A 13,143-nucleotide genomic window follows, 5' to 3' on the forward strand; every position below is an offset into this window, starting at 1 on the left:
CTAACCCTAACCCTAACCCTAACCCTAACCCCTAACCCCCTAACCCTAACCCTAACCCTAACCCTAACCACCTAACCCTAACCCTAACCCTAACCCTAACCCTAAACCCTAACCCTAACCCTAACCCTAACCCTAACCCTAACCCTAACCCTAACCCTAACCCTAACCCTAACCCTAACCCTAACCCTAACCCTAACCCTAACCCTAACCCTAACCCTAACCCTAACCCTAACCCTAACCCTAACCCTAACCCTAACCCTAACCCTAACCCTAACCCTAACCCTAACCCTAACCCTAACCCTAACCCTAACCCTAACCCTAACCCTAACCCTAACCCTAACCCTAACCCTAACCCTAACCCTAACCCTAACCCTAACCCTAACCCTAACCCTAACCCTAACCCTAACCCTAACCCTAACCCTAACCCTAACCCTAACCCTAACCCTAACCCTAACCCTAACCCTAACCCTAACCCTAACCCTAACCCTAACCCTAACCCTAACCCTAACCCTAACCCTAACCCTAACCCTAACCCTAACCCTAACCCTAACCCTAACCCTAACCCTAACCCTAACCCTAACCCTAACCCTAACCCTAACCCTAACCCTAACCCTAACCCTAACCCTAACCCTAACCCTAACCCTAACCCTAACCCTAACCCTAACCCTAACCCTAACCCTAACCCTAACCCTAACCCTAACCCTAACCCTAACCCTAACCCTAACCCTAACCCTAACCCTAACCCTAACCCTAACCCTAACCCTAACCCTAACCCTAACCCTAACCCTAACCCTAACCCTAACCCTAACCCTAACCCTAACCCTAACCCTAACCCTAACCCTAACCCTAACCCTAACCCTAACCCTAACCCTAACCCTAACCCTAACCCTAACCCTAACCCTAACCCTAACCCTAACCCTAACCCTAACCCTAACCCTAACCCTAACCCTAACCCTAACCCTAACCCTAACCCTAACCCTAACCCTAACCCTAACCCTAACCCTAACCCTAACCCTAACCCTAACCCTAACCCTAACCCTAACCCTAACCCTAACCCTAACCCTAACCCTAACCCTAACCCTAACCCTAACCCTAACCCTAACCCTAACCCTAACCCTAACCCTAACCCTAACCCTAACCCTAACCCTAACCCTAACCCTAACCCTAACCCTAACCCTAACCCTAACCCTAACCCTAACCCTAACCCTAACCCTAACCCTAACCCTAACCCTAACCCTAACCCTAACCCTAACCCTAACCCTAACCCTAACCCTAACCCTAACCCTAACCCTAACCCTAACCCTAACCCTAACCCTAACCCTAACCCTAACCCTAACCCTAACCCTAACCCTAACCCTAACCCTAACCCTAACCCTAACCCTAACCCTAACCCTAACCCTAACCCTAACCCTAACCCTAACCCTAACCCTAACCCTAACCCTAACCCTAACCCTAACCCTAACCCTAACCCTAACCCTAACCCTAACCCTAACCCTAACCCTAACCCTAACCCTAACCCTAACCCTAACCCTAACCCTAACCCTAACCCTAACCCTAACCCTAACCCTAACCCTAACCCTAACCCTAACCCTAACCCTAACCCTAACCCTAACCCTAACCCTAACCCTAACCCTAACCCTAACCCTAACCCTAACCCTAACCCTAACCCTAACCCTAACCCTAACCCTAACCCTAACCCTAACCCTAACCCTAACCCTAACCCTAACCCTAACCCTAACCCTAACCCTAACCCTAACCCTAACCCTAACCCTAACCCTAACCCTAACCCTAACCCTAACCCTAACCCTAACCCTAACCCTAACCCTAACCCTAACCCTAACCCTAACCCTAACCCTAACCCTAACCCTAACCCTAACCCTAACCCTAACCCTAACCCTAACCCTAACCCTAACCCTAACCCTAACCCTAACCCTAACCCTAACCCTAACCCTAACCCTAACCCTAACCCTAACCCTAACCCTAACCCTAACCCTAACCCTAACCCTAACCCTAACCCTAACCCTAACCCTAACCCTAACCCTAACCCTAACCCTAACCCTAACCCTAACCCTAACCCTAACCCTAACCCTAACCCTAACCCTAACCCTAACCCTAACCCTAACCCTAACCCTAACCCTAACCCTAACCCTAACCCTAACCCTAACCCTAACCCTAACCCTAACCCTAACCCTAACCCTAACCCTAACCCTAACCCTAACCCTAACCCTAACCCTAACCCTAACCCTAACCCTAACCCTAACCCTAACCCTAACCCTAACCCTAACCCTAACCCTAACCCTAACCCTAACCCTAACCCTAACCCTAACCCTAACCCTAACCCTAACCCTAACCCTAACCCTAACCCTAACCCTAACCCTAACCCTAACCCTAACCCTAACCCTAACCCTAACCCTAACCCTAACCCTAACCCTAACCCTAACCCTAACCCTAACCCTAACCCTAACCCTAACCCTAACCCTAACCCTAACCCTAACCCTAACCCTAACCCTAACCCTAACCCTAACCCTAACCCTAACCCTAACCCTAACCCTAACCCTAACCCTAACCCTAACCCTAACCCTAACCCTAACCCTAACCCTAACCCTAACCCTAACCCTAACCCTAACCCTAACCCTAACCCTAACCCTAACCCTAACCCTAACCCTAACCCTAACCCTAACCCTAACCCTAACCCTAACCCTAACCCTAACCCTAACCCTAACCCTAACCCTAACCCTAACCCTAACCCTAACCCTAACCCTAACCCTAACCCTAACCCTAACCCTAACCCTAACCCTAACCCTAACCCTAACCCTAACCCTAACCCTAACCCTAACCCTAACCCTAACCCTAACCCTAACCCTAACCCTAACCCTAACCCTAACCCTAACCCTAACCCTAACCCTAACCCTAACCCTAACCCTAACCCTAACCCTAACCCTAACCCTAACCCTAACCCTAACCCTAACCCTAACCCTAACCCTAACCCTAACCCTAACCCTAACCCTAACCCTAACCCTAACCCTAACCCTAACCCTAACCCTAACCCTAACCCTAACCCTAACCCTAACCCTAACCCTAACCCTAACCCTAACCCTAACCCTAACCCTAACCCTAACCCTAACCCTAACCCTAACCCTAACCCTAACCCTAACCCTAACCCTAACCCTAACCCTAACCCTAACCCTAACCCTAACCCTAACCCTAACCCTAACCCTAACCCTAACCCTAACCCTAACCCTAACCCTAACCCTAACCCTAACCCTAACCCTAACCCTAACCCTAACCCTAACCCTAACCCTAACCCTAACCCTAACCCTAACCCTAACCCTAACCCTAACCCTAACCCTAACCCTAACCCTAACCCTAACCCTAACCCTAACCCTAACCCTAACCCTAACCCTAACCCTAACCCTAACCCTAACCCTAACCCTAACCCTAACCCTAACCCTAACCCTAACCCTAACCCTAACCCTAACCCTAACCCTAACCCTAACCCTAACCCTAACCCTAACCCTAACCCTAACCCTAACCCTAACCCTAACCCTAACCCTAACCCTAACCCTAACCCTAACCCTAACCCTAACCCTAACCCTAACCCTAACCCTAACCCTAACCCTAACCCTAACCCTAACCCTAACCCTAACCCTAACCCTAACCCTAACCCTAACCCTAACCCTAACCCTAACCCTAACCCTAACCCTAACCCTAACCCTAACCCTAACCCTAACCCTAACCCTAACCCTAACCCTAACCCTAACCCTAACCCTAACCCTAACCCTAACCCTAACCCTAACCCTAACCCTAACCCTAACCCTAACCCTAACCCTAACCCTAACCCTAACCCTAACCCTAACCCTAACCCTAACCCTAACCCTAACCCTAACCCTAACCCTAACCCTAACCCTAACCCTAACCCTAACCCTAACCCTAACCCTAACCCTAACCCTAACCCTAACCCTAACCCTAACCCTAACCCTAACCCTAACCCTAACCCTAACCCTAACCCTAACCCTAACCCTAACCCTAACCCTAACCCTAACCCTAACCCTAACCCTAACCCTAACCCTAACCCTAACCCTAACCCTAACCCTAACCCTAACCCTAACCCTAACCCTAACCCTAACCCTAACCCTAACCCTAACCCTAACCCTAACCCTAACCCTAACCCTAACCCTAACCCTAACCCTAACCCTAACCCTAACCCTAACCCTAACCCTAACCCTAACCCTAACCCTAACCCTAACCCTAACCCTAACCCTAACCCTAACCCTAACCCTAACCCTAACCCTAACCCTAACCCTAACCCTAACCCTAACCCTAACCCTAACCCTAACCCTAACCCTAACAGCCTATGGAAATGGGGGGGTACCACCCACTTTCAGCTCTCTACCTCCAACGGTTCGGGAGTTATCACCCAAAAACAGGACCATCAAATTTGATGATCGTGGTTATTACCCCCCTTACCTAACCCTAACCCTAACCCTAACCCTAACCCTAACCCTAACCCTGGTTATTACCCCCCTTACCTAACCCTAACCCTAACCCTAACCCTAACCCTAACCCTAACCTAACCCTAACCCTAACCCTAACCCTAACCCTTACCTAACCCTAACCCTAACCCTAACCCTAACCCTAACCCTAGGTCTAAGCTCTCCCTCTACAAAACCCTTACCTTAACCACTCTCCTTTAGTGCAGCCCTAACCCTAGCAAAAAACACCCCAAAATAACCCTACAATCCACTCCAAAACACCCCCCAGACAACCCTCCAATCAACTCCAAAACACCCCCCAGATAACCCTCCAATCCACTCCAAATGGCCTCAAATGCACCCCTAGGCACTTCCTGGAAACACCTAGGGACAAAAAACACTTGGGCAAATTTTCACTCACTATAGTCAATGCAACTTTTCAACATAACTCGCCCTAGGAATGTCCCACCAACACCATTCAACCACCCCTAGGCTCCCCTTAAGCCAAGCTACCCCACCCTAGGATTCCAGCTCCACAGCGCCAACTACTGCTCACTCACTTTTCCAAAAAACACTCTCCAGGACACCCTCCAATCAACTCCAAATGGCCTGAAACGCGCTCCTAAACACTTTCTGGGGGAACTTTTTTCAAAAAAACACTTTGAAAAATTTCACCTCACTCAACTCTATGGGGAATTTTCAAACGCCTATAACTTTAAAACCACACCTCCTAGCGCTTTGCAAACCACTTCCGCCTGCCATAATTCGGCCCTTCTGAACACGCCAGGCTTGGTCCCGTCTCTCTACGACCTTCCCTTCCGGAGATACAACAAAAACAAACTTTTTTTCGCTACTTACGCCCACTTCCCGACCTCACAGCCACTAGGGGGACCCACCAAACGAAAGACAGCCTATGGAAATGGGGGGGTACCACCCACTTTCAGCTCTCTACCTCCAACGGTTCGGGAGTTATCACCCAAAAACAGGACCATCAAATTTGATGATCGTGGTTATTACCCCCCTTACCTAACCCTAACCCTAACCCTAACCCTAACCCTAACCCTACAATCCACTCCAAAACACCCCCCAGACAACCCTCCAATCAACTCCAAAACACCCCCCAGACAACCCTCCAATCCACTCCAAATGGCCTCAAATGCACCCCTAGGCACTTCCTGGAAACACCTAGGGACAAAAAACACTTGGGCAAATTTTCACTCACTATAGTCAATGCAACTTTTCAACATAACTCGCCCTAGGAATGTCCCACCCACACCATTCAACCACCCCTAGGCTCCCCTTAAGCCAAGCTACCCCACCCTAGGATTCCAGCTCCACAGCGCCAACTACTGGACGGCCACTTTTCCAAAAAACACTCTCCAGGACACCCTCCAATCAACTCCAAATGGCCTGAAACGCGCTCCTAAACACTTTCTGGGGGAACTTTTTTCAAAAAAACACTTTGAAAAATTTCACCTCACTCAACTCTATGGGGAATTTTCAAACGCCTATAACTTGAAAACCACACCTCCTAGCGCTTTGCAAACCACTTCCGCCTGCCATAATTCGGCCCTTCTGAACACGCCAGGCTTGGTCCCGTCTCTCTACGACCTTCCCTTCCGGAGATACAGCCAAAACAAAAAAAAAATTCGCAGTTACGCCCACTTCCCGACGTCACAGCCACTAGGGGGTGCCACCCATCGATTCAGCATGCCATGGGTACGGGGGGTAGGCACCAACTCCAAAACTCTAGGACCCTCCTATCCGGACTTATCGGCTCATGAAGTTCATGGGTAGGGGTACCCATATCAGTTTTCATCATATAACCTAACCCTAACCCTAACCCTAACCCTAACCCTAACCCCCTTACCTAACCCTAACCCTAACCCTAACCCTAACCCTAACCCTAATCCTGAGTCTAACCCTAATCCTGAGTCTAACCCTAATCCTGAGTCTAACCCTAATCCTGAGTCTAACCCTAATCCTAATCCTAATCCTGAGTCTAACCCTAGGTCTAAGCTCTCCCTCTACAAAACCCTTACCTTAACCACACTCCTTGAGTGCAGCCCTAACCCTAGCAAAAAACACCCCCAGATAACCCTCCAATCAACTCCAAAACACCCTCCAAAACACCCCCCAGACAACCCTCCAATCAACTCCAAAACACCCCCCAGATAACCCTCCAATCCACTCCAAATGGCCTCAAATGCACCCCTAGGCACTTCCTGGAAACACCTAGGGACAAAAAACACTTGGGCAAATTTTCACTCACTATAGTCAATGCAACTTTTGTCCATAACTCGCCCTAGGAATGTCCCACCAACACCATTCAACCACCCCTAGGCTCCCCTTAAGCCAAGCTACCCCACCCTAGGATTGCAGCTCCACAGCGCCAACTACTGGACGGCCACTTTTCCAAAAAACACTCTCCAGGACACCCTCCAATCAACTCCAAATGGCCTGAAACGCGCTCCTAAACACTTTCTGGGGGAACTTTTTTCAAAAAAACACTTTGAAAAATTTCACCTCACTCAACTCTATGGGGAATTTTCAAACGCCTATAACTTTAAAACCACACCTCCTAGCGCTTTGCAAACCACTTCCGCCTGCCATAATTCGGCCCTTCTGAACACGCCAGGCTTGGTCCCGTCTCTCTACGACCTTCCCTTCCGGAGATACAACAAAAACAAACTTTTTTTCCCTACTTACGCCCACTTCCCGACGTCACAGCCACTAGGGGGACCCACCAAACGAAAGACAGCCTATGGAAATGGGGGGGTAGGAAAAACCTCAACTCTCTAGCTCACAAGCTTCTTCAGTTACCGGCCAGTCTGAGGATCGCCGTTTCGGCGATCGTGGTTATTACCCCCCTTACCTAACCCTAACCCTAACCCTAACCCTAACCCTAACCCTCTACAAAACCCTTACCTTAACCACACTCCTTTAGTGCAGCCCTAACCCTAGCAAAAAACACCCTCCGAACACCCTCCAATCCACTCCAAAACACCCCCCAGACAACCCTCCAATCAACTCCAAAACACCCCCCAGATAACCCTCCAATCCACTCCAAATGGCCTCAAATGCACCCCTAGGCACTTCCTGGAAACACCTAGGGACAAAAAACACTTGGGCAAATTTTCACTCACTATAGTCAATGCAACTTTTGTCCATAACTCGCCCTAGGAATGTCCCACCAACACCATTCAACCACCCCTAGGCTCCCCCTAAGCCAAGCTACCCGACCCTAGGATTGCAGCTCCACAGCGCCAACTACTGACCACTCACTTTTCCAAAAAACACTCTCCAGGACACCCTCCAATCAACTCCAAATGGCCTGAAACGCGCTCCTAAACACTTTCTGGGGGAACTTTTTGCAAAAAAACACTTTGAAAAATTTCACCTCACTCAACTCTATGGGGAATTTTCAAACGCCTATAACTTTAAAACCACACCTCCTAGCGCTTTGCAAACCACTTCCGCCTGCCATAATTCGGCCCTTCTGAACACGCCAGGCTTGGTCCCGTCTCTCTACGACCTTCCCTTCCGGAGATACAACAAAAACAAACTTTTTTTCGCTACTTACGCCCACTTCCCGACCTCACAGCCACTAGGGGGACCCACCAAACGAAAGACAGCCTATGGAAATGGGGGGGTACCACCCACTTTCAGCTCTCTACCTCCAACGGTTCGGGAGTTATCACCCAAAAACAGGACCATCAAATTTGATGATCGTGGTTATTACCCCCCTTACCTAACCCTAACCCTAACCCTAACCCTAACCCTAACCCTAACCCTAACCCTCTAACCCTAACCCTGACCCTAACCCTAACCCTAACCCTAACCCTAACCCTAAACCTAACCATTTCGCTCTCCACGCCTAAACTTAACCAACTCGCTTTTCAACGCCTAAACCTAACCACTTCGTTCTCCAACGTTTAACCCTATTTGACCGTCAAAATCACCAAATTTTAAGCCTATCCCCACCCTAGCCCTGACCTTAACCATTCGGGATTTAAAGCCAAGTCAGGAACCTGCCCTAAACCTAACCAAACCAACCCTTATGCATACCTAAATCCTAACGTTTCCTTAAACTTTAAATATCACTTACCTTGAAAACTTACCTTAACCCGGAGGAGAAATCACAACGTCAATCCACACCGGAAAAACCACAACTGGAAAAGAAGGAAAAAGAAAAAACGTTTATACCAACCCGTAAAGCAAAGGAAATTTTTCAGATTAGACATAATTATCTCCACTTACATTAAGACCTAAACCTAGATAAAGAAGGTTAAACAAAAAACAACGTTACTTACCAGAAAAATAAAATAAATAACGTCACTTACCGGAAGAACAAAAACCTGAAAAGGAAAAAGAGAATAACGATACTTACCTGAAAACCAAAACCTATAAGGGAGAAAAGAAAGTAAGGATACTCACCTGAAAACCAAAAACCTGTAAAAGAGAAAGAGAAAGAAACCAATACACTTACCAAACCTGTTGAGGAAAAATAGACGGGAAAAGAGAGATATTGCGACGTGCGTAGGCCCGTGCCCTGCCTTTGGCTCCCCATTTTCAACTGCCAAGTCGTCAGACGAGGTGGGGGGAGTCATCGAGAGAATTTTCTAACACCTAACCCTAACCCTAACCCTTATTACCCCCCTTACCCTAACCCTAACCCTAACCCTTCCTTTTCTGATTTTATTTCAAAAACCCAGGCCTCCGGGGAGCAGCCAAGGACTGCACCAGCCCTGTGGCCAGTGCATACCCAGCACCCCTTCGGGGGCGCTGGGAAGACCCAGAACCTAACCCTAACCCTAGACCCAGAACCTAACCCTAACCCTACCCTAACCCTAGCCAGTCTCCAGATCTCAACCCCGTAGAAAATCTTTGGAGGGAGTTGAAAGTCCGTGTTGCCCAGCGACAGCCCCAAAACATCGCTGCTCTAGAGGAGATCTGCATGGAGGAATGGGCCAAAATACCAGCAACAGTGTGTGAAAACCTTGTGAAGACTTACAGAAAATGTTTGACCTGTCATTGCCAACAAAAGGTATATAACAAAGTATTGAGATGAACCTTTGTTATTGACCAAATACTTATTTTCCGCCATAATTTGCAAATAAATTCTTTAAAAATCAGACAATGTGATTTTCTGGATTTTTTTTTCTCATTTTGTCTCTCATAGTTGAGGTATACCTATGATGAAAATTACAGGCCTCATCTTTTTAAGTAGGAGAACTTGCACCATTGGTGGCTGACTAAATACTTTTTTGCCCCACTGTATGTATGTATATGTGTGTGTATATGTATACGTGTGTGAGACTGAGACTTTCTTTATTTGATCCCCCATAGGGGGAAATTTTCTTATACAGCAGCAACAATATAAACAGGGAGAGTGAAAAAAACAAAGCAATAGAAAAGACAAAAATAGCAAAAATAAATATAAATATAAATATATGGTTGTGATGCGATGAAATAAATATTTACACCATAGGATATTTACACTTTAGACAGGAATGGAATGACATGGATGGTAGGCAGTATAGTAACATCAGCCAGTGATGCTGGTGTTATAGAGTCTGATGGCTGATGGGAGAAATGACCTGCGGTAGCGTTCCTTCTTGCAGAGTGGGTGCCTCAGCCTGCTGCTGAAAGAGCTGCTGAGGGCCCCCACAGTCTCATGCAGGGGGTGAGAGGGGTCGTCCATGATGGACTTGAGTTTTGTTAGTGTCCTCCTCTCACCCACCTCCTCTATGGAGTCCAGGGAGCAGTCCAGGACAGAAGCGGCCCTCCTGACCAGCCTGTTCAGTCTCTTTCTGTCCCTCTCCGTGCTCCCTCCTCCCCAGCAGACCACTGCATAGAGGACTGCAGACGCCACCACAGAGTCATAAAAAGTCCTGAGCAGAGTCCTGCACACTCCAAAGGACCTCAGTCTCCTCAGCAGGTGGAGACGACTTTGGCCCTTCTTGTACAGGACGTCTGTGTTGTGAGACCAGTCCAGTTTGTTGTTGAGGTGAACACCCAGGTATTTGAGGGTCTCCACCCTCTCAATGTCCAGTCCCTGGATGTTCACCGGTGCAGTCTGGGATGTCTTACTGCGGAAGTCAATCACCATCTCCTTTGTCTTGCTGGTGTTGAGCTGAAGATGGTTTAGCTCACACCAGTCGACGAAGTTGGTGACGACCTCCCGGTACTCCTGTTCGTCCCCCTCTGACACACACCCTACGATGGCTGTGTCATCGGAGAACTTCTGGAGGTGACAGCTCCCAGAGTTGTAGCTGAAGTCAGAGGTGTACAGGGTGAAGAGGAAGGGGGAGAGTACTGTCCCCTGTGGGGTCCCTGTGCTGCAGACCACCATGTCAGACACACATTCCTGGAGCCTCACGTACTGCGGTCTGTTGGTGAGGTAGTCTGTTGTCCATGCAGCCAGGTGACAGTCCACTCCCGCTCTTTCCAGCTTCACCCTGAGCAGTGACGGCTGGATGGTGTTGAATGCACTGGAGAAGTCAAAGAACATGACCCTCACAGTGCTGCCGGTGTTCTCCAGGTGAGTCAGGGATCTGTGAAGCAGGTAGATGACTGCATCATCCACTCCAGTGCTCGGTTGGTAGGCAAACTGCAGTGGATCCAGATGTGGGCTCACCAGGGGGCAGAGGTTTTTGAGGATGATCCTCTCCATGGTCTTCATCAGGTGAGAGGTGAGGGCCACAGGTCTGAAGTGGTGGGGCTCCCTGGGGTGCGTTGTCTTTGGAACCGGAACCACGCAGGAAGTCTTCCACAGAGCTGGTACCCTCTCCAGACTCAGGCTCAGGTTGAAAATGTGCAGGAGCACCTGACAGAGCTGGTCTGCACAGTACTTCAACAGTCTGGAGCCATCAGGACCTGCGGCCTTCCTCGCCTTGGTCTTCCTCAGCTCACTTCTCACCTGGTCAGCTGTTATGGTGAGCCATGGGGTGTAGGTGGAGGTGTAGTGGGAGGGGGGGTGTCAGAGCGCTGGGATGGTCCGTGCTTTGATGAGTGGGGGGAGGGGTGGGGGCAGTCAAATCTGTTGAAAAACAGATTAAGTTCGTTTGCCCTCTCCTGGTCTCCTTCCAGCCCCCTCTCATGGCCTCTGCTGTGACCAGAGATGGTCTTCAGTCCTCTCCAGACTGCCCTTACATTGTTAGTCTATGTGTGTGTGTATGTATATTTGTGTGTATGGATACGTGTGTATGTATGTGTGTGTGTGTGTGTGTATATGTGTGTATATGTGTATATATGTACGTGTAATTATATATATGTGTATGTATATATATATATATATATATGTATGTATATATATCTCATCCTCATTCTAAGCCAAATTTACTTGGTACAGCAGCAGAGGAGACAGAAAAGGTGCAGAAATAGTGTCAGTAAAATTAATGCAAAAACAAGGCATAAAACAAAATATGGAAAGAAATGTAACTATAAAAGTATACGTGTCGCACAGTAGTAAGAAAACAAAAATGGTAAATGGTCTGTATTTGAATTTCTCCTTTCTAGTTATTTCAACTACTCAAAGCACTTTTCCATCACATCCTCGTTCACCCATTATTCATTCAGGAGGAATCTAAGCTGGAGGAGACTATTCTCTCACACTCTTTCACACACTGAAGCCATGCTTCAGGAGCAAGTTGGGCGTCAGTGTTTTGCCCAAGGAAACTTCGACATGTTGGCCCATAGGAGCTGGGGATCGAACCCCCGACCTTCTGATTGAGGGACGACCCACTCTACCGCTGATCCACAGACGCCCCTGTAAAATGAGTGGCTACTGGTATTGTGATATTGTCACAACCACTACACAGTCACGTCTTAAATGTTTATCACTCCATCATGCTATTAATACAGACTCAACACCTCCTGAATCCATTTCAAATTAAAAGCCCTTTAGCTTTTCAGTGCTTGCAGAAACCCTACATTTCAGATGAATGATCCAGAACATGTTTACATACGGCACACAGAATGCACGCAGGATATTTAGATTGTCAAATATATAACTAATTTATTGAATTAAAGCTGTGGAAATGTACACTATGTTTAACTGGCATGCACTTTATACAACAGCCACAAGGAGTTTAATCATGCTCTCTTTCCCGTTCTGTTTTAGGGGCTTTGGTTGTTTATGGCCACTACAATCTAAGGCCAAATGTTTATTTGAGGAAATGTAGCATGCTAATAATGTAGCTGGCACTTGTTGAGGCTCATACCTGTTCACTGGTCAGATTTTTGTCCTTGTTTGCATGTTTTAGTGTTACCTGGACATAATCCATCACACATGATCAACTTGGTCACACTTGGACACACACAGTTTGGCCTCAAACAAAACATCCACATGAAGAGGGTTCTGCACTGGTTCTGTTGACCCAAGATTTCCAAACAGGGGACACATGCACTGACTGAAAATCATCTGGTCAGAAAAAACTTTAAGCAACACTTTATTTGAATGGAGTGCATAAGACTGACATGGCAGCTGTCATAAACTCTCTTTGAATGAATGATTATAACTTGTCATTAAGTGTCGTTCTGTAAATTCGTTTTAGTACTATGAGTGGCCACTAGGAAAACCTGCACACAAGGCTGCGCTGCTGTCTGGTATTCTTGCTATCTATCCAGCATGTGAATGAGAAGTGATTGACACTGCATTGGAGACTAC

Source organism: Pempheris klunzingeri, chromosome 16 (genome assembly GCF_042242105.1).
Source record: "Pempheris klunzingeri isolate RE-2024b chromosome 16, fPemKlu1.hap1, whole genome shotgun sequence".
Lineage (NCBI taxonomy): Eukaryota > Metazoa > Chordata > Actinopteri > Acropomatiformes > Pempheridae > Pempheris > Pempheris klunzingeri.